The sequence below is a fragment of the Erinaceus europaeus genome, chromosome X (assembly GCF_950295315.1).
Source record: "Erinaceus europaeus chromosome X, mEriEur2.1, whole genome shotgun sequence".
Classification (NCBI taxonomy): domain Eukaryota; kingdom Metazoa; phylum Chordata; class Mammalia; order Eulipotyphla; family Erinaceidae; genus Erinaceus; species Erinaceus europaeus.
The window spans coordinates 100,977,138-100,992,419 of NC_080185.1; positions in this window are offsets into that span (position 1 = coordinate 100,977,138).

Consider the following 15,282-nt stretch of genomic DNA (forward strand, 5'->3'; position numbering starts at 1 on the left):
AGTATATCTCTTGGCCAATTGTATTCAGTGTTTCTTCTAAAGATTATCAAAGGGTGACAATGCTGATGCTGTCAGAAGAGATTAGGAGATATATATTACTTTCTTTTATGTAGTTAGTTGAGTAGATAGAATATTTGAGGGGAGTGAAGTAGCGGGTATGAGAGGAGTTTGTCTATGCCTAAGCAGTGAATATGTGATTAGGCAAATTATGGTTCATTCTATAGGCCTTTCTATTTGCTTGCCTAGCTTATTAGGTTTAAGTCTAATCACAGTCTTAAGCAAAGTGAGCAAAACAGAGCAGTTGTGTCTTGGAAATGTCTGTCCACATATTCTAAAAGCCTCACAAGTTTCCCTTCATAATGTTCTCCTTCCACCTCATTTCTGTTTGAAAGAAGAAAAAAAAAATAAACTGTTTGATTTCCCCGCAACAATCACAGATTTATTTGCAGGGCCATAAATCTACTTACTACTCACTTTATAAAATAAATGAATTTAACATACCCTGAGGGCTCTGTGGTGGCATGCCTGGTTAAGCTCACATGTTACTGTACACAAGGAGCTAGATTCAAGTCCCTGTTCCCCACCTGTAGAGGAGCAGCTTCAGGAGTGGTGAAGCAGGATTGCAGGTGTCTCTCTCATTCCTTTGCTATCTCCCTCTCTCTTTATTTCTGTTTCTGTTCAATAAATAAACGGATATTAAAAATTTTAAAAGCCACACCTTATAAAAAATTAAAACCAGATAACTTGAACCTCAGAGGGTCTTTTTTCTTAAGTATTTGGTACAGGATCATATGACTCCTTGAAGATGATTGATTTTCATGGTGGCAAAGTTTTGGAAGCTACATAAAGGTAAATTTTTACACTTTGATAAAATCATTATCTATTTACAGATGAGAATAACCAGATTCTGGCTTTTATTATTCCACTCAGAGGAACTAACTTAGTAAAAAGCACTAGATATGAAATTATTGCATATTGGTGGTTGTCTAGGGTAACTGTTGCAGTAAAGCTTTCTAAACAGCAACTCTGAACACTAATTAGAAAGGACATATATACCCCTATGTTCCCAGCTGCATTTATTCAAAATAGCCAAAGTGTGGAAGCAGCCTAAATGTCCATCAACAGATGTCTGGCTAAAGAAGTTATGAGATAGATATTCCATGGAATATTACTCTTCTGTCAAAAAAGATAATGTGTGCCCTTTGGGACAGAATAGATGGAACATGAAAGAAAACTACCAGATGGTTTCACTCATATATGGAATCTAGAGATCTGATTTACATTAACATGCCACAAAGAAAAAAAAAAACCCAGAAGCAAGTAAACTATTTGTAGGACTTATGAGAACTATGGTGGTTATCTTTGGGAGGTGGGAGGGTGGTGATACTGAACTTTGATGGTGAATGTGGTATGGAAGTATACAATATAATTTTATAATGTTGTAACATATTATTGATAATAAATAAAATAAAACATTAAAATATGCATCTTTCACATATGAATTATTTTGCACTGAGAAAAGACATGGGTAAGTTCTGAAAACATTAAGCTAACCTCTTGTATGGGATATTTAGATTTTTAAAGAAAATCTATATCTATAAATGTTACCCACTCAATGTCAGGAATGGTGCATAAATATTAATTAAACTTAGGGAGTCACTCCTATTAACTTACAGTCTCACAAATAACTATTTAATTAATATGAGAGGGGAAAATGGATTGAATGTCTCAAACTTTTTGATGCATAGACCATAGGCTTAGTATATGTTCCTTCAATCTAAGCACTTAAGACTTCAAATTGTGCTGCTATGAACATAGGAGTACACACCTCTTTTTGGTTGGGTGTTATGGAGTCCTTGGGGTATAACCCCAGGAGAGGAATTACTGGATCATATGGAAGGTCCATGTCTAGCCTTCTGAGAGTTTTCCAGACTGCTCTCCACAGAGGCTGGACCAATTTACATTCCCACCAGTAATGTAAAAGGGTTCCTCTGTCCCCACAACCTCTCCAGCATTTGTTGCTGCTGTCCTTTTTGATGTATGCCATCCTTACAGGAGTGAGGTGGTATCTTAATGTTGTCTTAATTTGCATTTCTGTGACAATCAGTGACCTAGAGCAGTTTTTCATATGTTTGTTAGCCTTTTGGATCTCCTCTGAGGTGAATGTTTTGTTCATATCCTCTGCCCATTTTTGGATGGGGTCATTTGCTTTCTTGATGCTAAGTTTGCTGAGCTCTTTATATATTTTGGTGATTAGTTTCTTGTCTGGTGTATGGCGTGTGAAGATCTTCTCCCATTCTGTGAGGGGTCTCTTTGTTTGTTTAATAGTTCATAATAGCTAAAACCTGGAAGCCATCCAGGTGCCCAACAACAGATGAGTGGCTGATAAAGCTGTGGTATATATACACAATGGAATACTATGCAGCTATCAAGAACAATGAACCCACCCTCTCTGACCCATCTTGGTCAGAGCTAGAAGGAATTATGTTAAGTGAGCTAAGTCAGAAAGATAAAGATGAGTATGGGATGATCCCGCTCATCAACAGAAGTTGAGTAAGAAGATCTGAAAGGGAAACTAAAAGCAGGACCTGACCAAATTACAGCAGGAACCTCACATCTCCACTAGAGCCTCTACTTCCCCCAGTCCTAGCACCATTGTATAGGGCCCACTTTCCCGTATGCCTCTCCCAATCCATATCAAATAATATTGCATCTGCCGATCACAACCTAACCAACACAATGATTGCCACCTCAACATGCTTCACTTCAGACTGTGTCCAGAGACTTCATGTGTGGAATGACAACCCTTCAGCTTCATTACTCGGGTGAGACCTTTCCTTTCATAGTATACTCTAATTCCATCTCAGGTGGTTCACTTTCTAACAAAGTCCCAAAACCTAGATATACACCAGTTTCTGTGAGAGAGAGCATATATTCACACGTATCCGTAAACTACTGCAAAATATATACCTGAAAGCAGAAGTACACTAGAGTTTGCAGTGAGTACTCCCCTAACACTTCCTCTCCACTATTCCAAGCTTTGAGTCCATGATCGCTCAACAATTTGTTTGGCTTCATATGTTAACTCTCTTTTCAATCACCAGGTTCCAGATGTCATCAGGATGCCGGCCAGGCTTCCCTGGACTGAAGACCCCACCAATGTGTCCTGGAGCTCCGCTTCCCCAGAGACCCATCCTACTAGGGAAAGAGAGAGGCAGACTGGGAGTATGGACCGACCAGTCAACGCCCATGTTCAGCAGGAAGCAATTATAGAAGCCAGACCTTCTACCTTATGCAACCCACAATGACCCTGAGTCCATGCTCCCAGAGGGATAGAGAATGGGAAAACTATCAGGGGAGGGGGTGGGATATGGAGATTGGGTGGTGGGAATTGTGTGGAATTGTACCCCTCCTACCCTATGGTTTTGTTAATTAATCCTTTCTTAAATAAAAAAAGAAAAAAAATACTTCAAATTGGTAATCAGATTGAATGGGCTCAATTGTTAATGAATCTTTAATAATGACTTGTTCTTTGGAATGTTGTTTACAAAAAGCTTAGACCAGAGAGAACAGAAGCAACTGGTGGTGTTACTTTATATGATATAACTATATATAAATAGCATAAAAGGACATAAATTATGGTGAGGTCTTGTATAATACAGCAAATCCTAACAATGGGATTTTCAAAGTTAACCCAATTGCCAAATAATTTGGTTATAGCAATAACTATCTATTGCCTTCTTAAACCCTAAGACAGCAAGAACCTTCCCCTTTCTCTGTAAAGCCCATACATCTCCCAGTTCTGGGATCTCTAGGGTGGGGCTCAATTTCCTGCATGCTTCTGTCAAGTCATACCACTGATACTGCATCTGCTGATCCCAACCTAATCAATGCAACCAATGCCACCTCAGCATGCTTCACTTCGGACTGTGTCCAGAGACGTCAGGAATGGAATGCCAATTCTTCAGCTTCATTATTCTGGTGAGACCTTTATTAGCTCATAGGACTCCTTAACTCCATTTCGAGTGGCACACTTCTTAACAAAACCTCAAAACATAGATACAGACCAGGGCCCATAAGATAGGGCATACGTACATGTATTCATAAGTTAGGGGAAATATATATACCTTAAAGCAAAAGTGCACAATATTTTGTAGTGAGTCAATAAATGAAACAAGAAAGTATAAAGAACTAAAAAGACACCTTAAAGTACCTAATGAAACAGTTTTTCTACTTAGACCTAGATACCCTCCTCATCTACCTGCTAATACATGTCCCCCAATCACTCCAAAGCTAACCGTGTCAGACTAAGTAAGGACTAAAAAAGCTGAATAAGGATAAGAGACTGGCATACTTTACCAATCACTCTTTAGTCACTATCAGGCCACCCGATCACCTGGGGTCCTAGTCAGGGAGCCCTAGGGTTTCCACACATACACAATGGGCCTAGACCCCCAACAGATCCCTCTCTCGCCACTGTCACTGGCCACCTCCATCAGGAACAACACAATGTACCCCTTTGTGGGTCCCCATAGGACCTTGCCCTCAATGCGAATCAATAATGGTAGGAAATGTCCTATTCTCCGAAGGGAGGCTGGACAACATACTCTACCTACTACCTGAGGAAGATGGGTCCTGAAATTAGTGCAGCCTGGAATGTTCCTAGTTGTGAACACAGAATGCAAGCTCAGACCTACAGGGATGCAGAGGTTACATAGGTTCTTGTACTGAATATGGGCCCCAGATCAAACTGGTGGGGTTTACAGTTAACAATATTTATATACTTTCCCCATATTTGGTAGCTACTCTCTTCCCTGATCCAGCTTTCTAGTCCTTTTTCCAACTATGACTCCAACTCCCCAATAACCTGGGTCCACCTGCATATTAGATGTCAGACAAAGGCAAAAACTAGTAGTCACAGGCCCTCTGGAATATACCTAAAATACACCTACTAGCTTTGTCCAAAACGGAGAACCCCATTTTCATCTGCAATACTCTTGCCTTTAGGTTCATGATTAGTCAACAATTTGTTCTGTATTATATCTTAGCTCTTTTTCAGCTACCAGGTTCCAGATGATACCATGATGTCATCTGACTTCCTTGGGCAAAGGACCTCACTATATGTCTTGGAGACCCACCTCCCCTGATCCCTGCCCCACTACAGAAAGAGAGAGACAGACTGGGAGTATGGATCGACCTTCCAATGTCCATGTTCAGCAGAGAAGCAATTACAGCAGCCAGACCTTCCACCTTCTCCAGCCCACAATGACCCTGGGTTCATGCTTCCTGAGGGATAAATAATAGTGAAGATATCAAGGGAGGAGATTGAATATGGAGCTCTGGGGGTGGGTACTGTGTGGAAATGTACCCCTCTTATCCTGTAGTTTTATCAATATTTCCATTTCATAAATATAAATAAATAAATAAATTTAGGGAGCTACTGGGTCTTCTTGAGTCTGTCCCATGTATATTTGTAAAAATTCTGTTTTGGGGGAGTCAGGCGGTAGCACAGAAGGTTAAGCGCAGGTGGTGCAAAGCACAAGAACCAGCATAAGGATCCTGGTTCAAGCCCCCGGCTCCCCACCTGCAAGGGAGTCACTTCACAGGCAGTGAAGCAGGTCTGCAGGTGTCTTTCTCTCCCCCTCTGTCTTCCCCTCCTCTCTCCATTTCTGTCCTATCCAACAACAACATCAATAATAACAATAATAACTACAATAATAAAGCAATAGCAACAAATGGAATAAATAAATAAATAAATTTTTTTTAATTCTGTGTTTCTTCTATTAATCTGCTTTTTATTATAGGTGATCTCCGTCAAGCACCTAGTAGGGTAAAGGAAAAATTATGTTTCCTCCTTTATAAGAATATAGAGGAATTTCATTAAAAAGCAATCAATTGAGGAGGCAGAGCCAAGATGGCGACTCGGAGACAAAACCTGGTGTGAGCTATGCAAAGAAGCTCTTTCAACCTGGGATTCTTGGAGAGGCCACCAGGTTCCAGATGCTACCATGATGCCAACCGGACCTCCCTGAGAAGATGACCCTACCAATGTGTCCTACAGCCCCACTTCCCCAGAGCCCTGCCCAATAGGGAAAGAGAGAGATAGGCTGGGAGTATGGATCAACCTGCCAAGGCCCACGTTCAGTGGGGAAGCAGTTAAAGTAGCCAGACCTTCCACCTTCTGCACCCCATAATGACCCTGGATCTATACTCCCAGAGGGTTAAAGAATAGGAATGCATCAGGAGAGGGGATGGGATACGGAGTTCTGGTTGTGGGAATTGTGTGGAGTTGTACCCCTCTTAGCCTATGTTTTTTTTTCAGTGTTTCCTTTTTATAAATAATTTTTAAAGCAATCAATTTTCAAGGATTAACATGATGTAACAACTACAGAAAACATGATGGATCCTTTTAAAAGTACTAAACAATTGTTGCGTTATTCAGATATTTTAGTTCTGCATATATCTGAAATATATCAGAGAATATATCTGAAAGAAGTGAAAGCAGGAATCTGAACAGATATTTGAAAACTTATGGTCATGATGTTAGTGGAAATTAAGGACCAGAAGGCCCTGAAATCCAGTTGCACAGGGACCCACAACTTTTGTGACCAGAAACCTGTGTTTGTTTGCTTTTGTTTTTTTATTGGGGGAGGATTAATGGTTTATAGTAAATATAATTGTTGGTACATGTGTAAAAATTCTCAGTTTTCTGCAAAACACTCTCACCCCCTGCCTAGGTCCTCCTCCACCATCATGCACCAGGACCTGAAAGTCCCACCCTCTTCAGCCAGATTCCTTCCTTTACTTGGATGAAATACACCAAACCCAATCCAAGTTCTGCTTTGCACTTCCCTTTCTGTTCTTATTTCTCAACTTCTATCTATGAGTGAGATCATCCCACATTCATCATTCTCTTTCTGGCTTATCTCACTTAACATGATTCCTTCAAGTTCCATCCAAGATGAGGTGAAGAAAGTGAATTTATCATTCTTAATAGCTGAGTAATATTTTCATTGTGTATATATACACCACAACTTTCTCAGCCACTCATCTGTTGTTAGACACCTAGGTTGCTTCCAGTATTTGGTCATTACAAATTGTGCTACTACGAATATAGGATTACACACATGTTTTTGGATGGGTGTATTTGTTTCCTTAGTATATATCCTTAGGAGAGGAATTGAAAAGTTATAGGGTAAGATCCATTTCTAGCCTTCATCAGTTCTTGAGGAGGGTTGGAACAATTCACATTCCCACCAGCAATGCAAGAGGGAAGAACTTTGGTTTTTGCCCCTGTCACTGAGAGGGAAGAGAATTTGGAAAACACACAAGGATGTCAGGACTTAGTTTCCCTTACTTTAGAGGGAAGAGGAAAAATGATAGTGGTAATAGGGCCAAGTGTAGTTTAGAGGAAAGGGAAGGTGTAGCCTTAGAAGAGAATATGAATAGTTCCAGTGTGGTCATACTGTCATTTCGCCTACACATCTCTTCATGCTCATGATGTCACTTTTCCTTAATAAAAGCTTAAAATACCTGAAATTATGGTCTCCACAATTCTTTGGAAATGAGACCATAATGAATCTGACACTATGGGGGAGAGACTCCTTAGTCTCTTTCCCCTGAAACAATAGCATCACTATTCAAAATATCCAAAAGGTAAAAAATGCAAACCCAATATCCAGTTACTGATAAATAAAATGTGGTATTAATATACAGTGGCATATTATTCATACATAAAAAGAAAGGGAATTGTGACACTTTCCACAACATAAACCTTAAAGATATTAAGCTGCATGAAATAAAACATTTTCAAAAGCACAAATATTGTCTGATTCCATTTATATACCGTATCTAGAGTAGTAAAATGCAGAGAGAGAGTGTATGTGGGAATAAGAAAACTAAGGAATGGGGAATTAATGTTTAACAGCTACAGATTTTTCACTTGAGAAAGATAAACGTGTTCTAAGGATAAAAGATGGTGATGGTTATACAACAGTGTGAATGTACTCATTGTCACAAAATTGATGCTCAAAATGACTAAAATGGTAAATTTTATGTTCTGCATATTTTACTATAAAAAGTTTTTTGTTAATCTTTTCCAACTTAAGGAATAAGGACATAGATAGAGAGGGAAAACACAAAGCAAAACTTGGACTGAGTAGGGTATATTGCACCAAAGCAAAGGTCTTTCAGGAAGGAGGGGAGGGAGGAGGTAAAAAGAGTCTTGGTATCTTGGTGATAATGATGGAAAAGGACCTAGGATGTGAGTGAGAGTGTTCTGCAGAGAATGTTCATGGGAACTCACGTCTCCAGAACCTGACTATACTAGGGAAAGATAATGACAGCCTGGGAGTACGGATTGACCCATGTCCAATACCCAGTACCAATGCCCATGTCCAGCAGGAAAGTAATTATAGAAGCTAGAACTCCTTCTTTCTGCACCCCAAAAAGAATTTTGGTCCGTACTCCCAGAGGGGAAAATATTAGGGGAAGATGACCAGAGGGCTCTGAATCCCAGTTCCACTGGTACCTGAAACTTTTGTGACATGAAACCTTTGTTTATATACCACCACTAAGAGGAAAACGAATCTGAAAAACACCAGAGGAAGTTGGGCACTGTTTCGCTTATCTGAGAGGGAAGAGGAAAAAGGAAGGACACTTTTTCTTCTTCTAGCATTTGCCCTTCTTCCGTAGCCAGTCAACAGTGTCAGGTTGAGCCTGATGTAAAGTTTCGAGACCTCCTTTGAATCTGGAGAGGTGGCAGTCGTTGACTATGTGGGTCATAGTCTGTCTGTAGCCGCAGGGGCAGTTCGGGTCGTCTCTGGCTCCCCAGCGATGGAACATAGCGGCGCACCGGCCATGGCCTGTTCGATAGCGATTGAGGAGGGCCCAATCATAACGTGCTAGGTCAAAGCCGGGTTGACGCTTGCAGGGGTCTGTGATGAGGTGTTTGTTCTTTACCTCAGGTGACTGCCAACTCTGTTTCCAAGAGACTGGAACAGAGAATTTCAGTGTAGGCATAGGGGACCAGATTGGGTGACGAGACGTCAAGCGTTGGACAGGGTGGGAGAAGATATCCGCGGAAGGACACTCAGAAGTAGTAATAGGTGTAGGTGCGAGTTAGAAAGGATGTGAAGTCCATGTTCAGCGGGGAAGCAATTACAGAAGCCAGACCTTCTACCTTCTGCAACCCACAATGACCCTGGGTCCATGCTCCCAGAGGGATAGAGAATGGGAAAGCTATCAGGGGAGGGGGTGGGATATGGAGAATGGGTGGTGGGAATTGTGTGGAATTGTACCCCTCCTACCCTATGGTTTTGTTAATTAATACTTTCTTAAATAAATACAAAAAAGAAAGGATGTGAAGGCAGGGCCATAGGAGTGAATAACAATGGGCAAAAGAAAAAGAAAGAAAAAAGAAAAGATATATATATATATACACACACACAAATATACACACACACACAACCCAAACACATGACCTTGGGAGAACTATGGTATGATGGTATGGCAGTTTCCCCTGGAGGGAGAAGGAGGCACAGAAATCTGATGGTGGGGATGGTATGGAATTACACCCTTATTATCTTAAAATTTTGTAAATCACTAATAAAAAAGAATATTCATTGGGAGATGAGAAATTATATTCATGTGTTAACACTGCACTGTAAATCAGTAACTCCCCAATAAATGATTGAAAAAAAACACAGCTAGAGGTAGGCAATAAGACTATAATAAATTCTTAATGAAAAAGAAAAAGTTTCCTGTGACTATTATGGTGGATTCTAAGTATTATAAAAATTTTGATCCAGAATTTCTTGTAGCTGTTTCAGAAGATGAAACCTCCATAATTATATTCACATAACTAAAGAAAGAATATACAGTCACAAGTCAACACATAAATCATTTGCCATCCTTATTTTCCTCTGGTAGATTTTAGAAATTCGATACATACTTAGTAGGGCACTCTTATGTTTCTTCTGTACTTTCTCTCCAAAAAGCCTTTGAGACTGTTCAGCATATACTGGTCAGACTTTAAGATCATAGCATGTGAATGTAGCTTTGCTGAGTTAGCCCAGCCATAAGTGAGGTTCTACAATGAGTAGAGCTGGAAAATGACCAGGTGTTAAAATTGATGCGTTTGTGACTTTAGTCCAGTTAGCAAGAGGATGACCTGTGTAATGAGCAAAGGCACAGCATCTGGACTTTATTGGAGCCAAGTCATGTCTTCTTGCTTTTCTGGGCTTATGGACACATAACTAGATGGGGCCAATTCTGGCTTTGGGATTTGTGTTTCCATCTCAGTGACTGAGCTAGTTCTCAATTTCAAATCATATGAATGTATGCAATGTGGAAATATGCAAAAATAGCACTGTGAAAATCTGGAAGTTTGAGTCCTATGTTTCTTAAATTCTATTGTTTTTTCCAAATTGTTTCTAGAACTCTCTACTTGTTGCTTCAGAATCTTTTAGTTTACTTTCAAAAGAGTGATCTGTCTTTGATTTTTCACAGCTGCTTTTAAAAAATGTGCCTGAATCTGTTGCCTGCCTCAGGGGGAGATTATAATTTCAGTACTGCTACCATTTCCAGCTTCTGAATATATTTCCAAAGTGGATCTAGTGTTCTCTCTCCCAGGCTAGAATTTTTCGAATGTTGAACTTGACCATCTTAGAAACAGTAACTTGAAAATATCCTGCCAGAATCTTTCTCATCATTCAACTAGTAAATAATTGCTATAGTCTAAGCTTCCTAAATAACAACTTGTCCTTAGTAACCAAATCCTTAACACTCAGAAGTCCTCAAAGGAGGGCCCACTATCTGGTGCCACAGAAGTCAAATTCTGTCATTCCAGATTTTGCATAAAAGAAAACTGCTTTGTTGCCATTCAAGCTTAGAATATGGAGATAATTATTTCAGACCAACATTCCACCCTCAAAGGAGTATAAGGTGGAACTGGGGGAGGAACTGAAAGCCAGTAGTGGATTTTGAGGTAATCAGAGACAAATCAAAGGCTCCCAGATCTTCAAAGTTCATAATTGTTTTTTTTTCTGTATTTTTTCAATTGTTATTGTGATTTTTTTGTTTGTTTTATTTTTGTTTGTTTTTCTTTTCCAGAGCACTGCTCAACTCGAACTTCTGCTGTTAATGTGTGTGTGTGTGGGGGGGGGGATTAAACTGGGACTTTAAAACATGACAGTCTCTTTGCATAAACATTATGCTATATCCCCTGCCTTAATTGGTCTTTTTTATTCTTTGTTATTTTTAGAGAGCAAGGTCTACAAGAACAGGAGTGGGTGTGAGCCTCTGAGGCTATCCTTTTGCTTTCAAATCACATTTTAGCATATTAACATTTATCTCCCTAAAGACTTCCTGCAAGCATTTTAAATCACCCCCTTCATGGCTTCTTCATCTAAATATTGCTTATTTCCAGCTGCTAAGACATCTAAGACAGAAGAAAATTTTCGTTTTTCCTGTTTAATTTCTTCAAAATTCATTGCTATTTCTTGTTCACATATATTTATTTATTGGTTTTAATTGTGCCTTCAAACCTTCCATTTCATCCCATTATTCTTCTTTTGAATTTCATAATTTCTCTCTTAACACTGATATTTATTTCTGCAATACAAGCTCACAATTTTATGAATCATGCAGTTCTTCATATATATCTTCTAATAAATATTGCTAATACATATGTGTTGCTTCTAAGACTTGGGAAGCTTCAGGTCCAGTGCATCTACTTCATAAAACAAAACTTTGAAGTTTAAATTTTATTTTAGAAATCTGTCTTTGATGTTTAGAACCCTGGTACCTGACCTCTTAGCTTTAATATGAGTATCTCAAGTTTACATCCTATTTGTCTTTAGTTTGCTTGCCATTAGGGTTATTGGCTAGGAATTGATATTTGTATCACAACTCTGCTACTCGCAGCAAACATTTTTTTATGGTAACCTTATTATTCCTTTTTCTTTATTTTTATGATAGAGACAGAGAGAAATAGAGAGAGAGAAGGAGATAGAGATCCATAGCAATGCTCCACCACTCATGAAGGATCATGGGGACCAGGGTCTTGAACCCAGGTTCTCGCTTATAGTAATGTGTTCATTCTACTGGGTGTGTCATCACCTGGCCCTAGATTGGAGATATTCAATCTGCAGTTACAAAATCTGTCCAAGTTCTTAAGAAGCCCCAGCAACAAGAGTCTCAAGCTGAGTTTCCAGTTCTTTCCTGAACAACTTGCATTTAGAAATTTCCTATTTCATGGAGTCAGTTTTCTGCCTGACCACTTTAATCTCTTCCTTTGTCACTAAAATTTTTCAACATCTGTTTCTGGGAGAAAAATTTTACCATATACTCACTCGTTAAAAACTCTGGAAGTACATCAGACAAAAGGATAATATGCAAAATACATAAAAAGCTTATCATACTCAGTAGCAACAACAAATAACCCCATCTTAAAATGGGAAGAGGATATGAACAGAATATTCACCAAAGAAGAAATCCAAAAGATCAACAAACATATGAAAAAATGCTATAAGCCATTGATTGTCAAACAAATGCAAATAAGGACAACAATGAAATGCCACTTCACTCCTATGAGAAAGTCATATATCCGAAAGGATAGGAACAACTAATACAGGAGAGGTTGTAGGGTTGAAAGAACCCTCCTGCACTGATGGTGGTAATGTGAATTGGTCCACCCCCTCTGAAGAACTCTCAGAAGGCTAGAAATGGAAATATCCTATAACCCTGCAATTCCTCTCCTGGGGATATATACTAAGGAATGAAACACATCCATCCCAAAAGATGTGGGGTTTTCAGGTCCTGGTGCATAACGGTGGAGAAGGACCTAGGCAGGGGGGTGAGATTGTTTTGCAGAAAACAGAGAATTTTTACACATGTACCAACAACTACATTTACTGTTGACTATAAACCATTAATCCTCCTAAAAAAAAATAGAGCCTAGCAAGGAAGATTGAGATGAAATCAAGACAGAACATTGACATTGCTATCCAGTTGATATTTCATTTCTCCTTTCTAACTGTGTGTGTGTGTGTGTGTGTGTGTGTGTGTGTGTGTGTGCTTTCCTTAGTTGAATATACATTGCCTTCCTAACAAAAAAAGTAGTGTCAAATTAAAATATTATGAAAAACCCCATATTGAGCAGGGGAAAAAAAACAAAAGAAAAATAAACCTCTGGAAGCATCAGTTTTTCTATTGATGGATATTTTGGAATTCTTTGGCCTATAATTTTAGGTTTTTGAATTTAATAATCCCCACTAGTCACAAAAACTGGTCCTTTGGGTCTTCTCATGGTTCAGTGAGTACATGGTTTCTCTATATGGAATCTCTTTGCTCTAAGAAAAGTGCTATTTATCTTCAAGTTGTCACTTGAGCCTACTTGAATTACTTTACTGTGCAATGACATGATATCTTTATTTAAATGTTTGTTTCTTTCAGGGTCAATTTCCTATCATAGGAGGCAAACAATGAAGGGATTGTAGAGTCTGAGTGGATTCTTGTAATGTCTAACGCCCAGTTCCAGTTTTTCTTACTACAGCTTTTATTTTTCTTACATAGCCATCAATTCATAAGCTGCTCTCCAAATCTCACTGCATATCCTCTTTTGTGATTAATGTATTTGTTAGACTGAATCATATTCTTCAAGAGCTTCAAATAGAAAAAAAAAGAATTTTCCCACAATGCATATAAAACAAATGAGTGACAAATGTAGTCCAGAGAATACTATATGAAGATAAGGAAATTGTGCATTATTATTTTTAGTACAACATTATCAACATTGGGTGCATCAGAAGGACTACTAGCATACAAAATATAAAGTGCTTATATATTCCAGTTATCTTCTCAATATAAACCTCAAGGATGTGTAGATTTTAAATTCTCAAGTAACAAGAGCAAGAAGGGATTAGAAAGTATTGTTAATTACTTCTACTTTGTATATACTATTGATAAGAAAGGAACTCTAGCTTACATCTATTATTATCTACTATTGCTAAGAGACTTTAGTTTACATCTATTATAAGGAAAAGAGCTTTAGTTTGCATCTATTAGTGTTAAGAACGGAAGTACAGGACTCTAGTTTGCATCTCATCTTGACATATCAGTATTTCCTGAAAATAACAGCAGTATATACCAGCAGGTACACATGAACAACAGAAGAAAAGCTAACTCAGGCTCCCAATCTCCATATCCTTTGAGAATATTCTGCAAAATCTGTAATGGACAGAAACAGCCAGCTTTATGGGATGGGCTTTCTGCATTATCATTCTGAAAACATGGAATCCTGCACATATGTGGAGGAGGCAAAGACTATATAAGAGGAAAAGGACAATAATGGTGTGTGTGTGGGGGGGTGATTTGAGGGATTTACCTCCTTTCTCTGCATTGGCCAATGGATATTTTTAATAAAATTCGATATTTGTATGTCCCCTACAAGTAGCATGTAAGGTTCTTCTTCACTCATTCCCATACTTTTTTGCTTAAATGATACTCTAGTTTGCAGATTTATCTCTGAAAGTTGCCTTTGACTTATACAGACATATCCATAGTGTGAGACAAGAAATAGTTCCTTATGGTTTATGACCTTGCCATGGGTTTCTACAAATCATCATACGTGGATGAGGCTGAGGTGTCTTTCCCATGATTTCTGGTTCACCACACTGTGTTCCACAAAGAATTGGGGTGGCTGTGGTCAGGTTTTACATAATTTAGGAAAAGGAAAACACATATAGAAACTTGCAGGTCACTTGGACAAAATGGGTGTATTGGTTCAAGTTTAGCATATTTATTCAGACCTGTCTACCTAGAATGAACTTCTCTTTAGTCTGTTAAATTACCTGACTCATCTATTGCCCTCCAGATAAGACTTCTTTAAAAAATTTTTTTAATCTTTTTTTTTTTTTGCCTCCAGGGTTATTGCTGGGGCTTGGTCCACTGCTCCTGGAGGCTACTTATTTATTTATTTATTTATTCTCTTTTATTGCCCTTGTTTTACTGTTGTCATCGTTGTTGGATAAAACAGAGAGAAATGGAGAGAGGAGGGGAAGACAGAGAGGGGGAGAGAAAGATAGACACCTGCAGACCTGCTTCATTGCTTCACTTCCCCTGCAGGCGGGGAGCCAGAGCTCTTAACCTGCTGCGCTACTTACTCCCTGGAGGCTACTTTTTTCCTTTTGTTGCCCTTGTTTTAACATTGTTGTGGTTATTATTATTGTTGTTATTGATGCTGTTGTTGTTGGATAGGACAGAGAGAAATGGAGAGAGGAG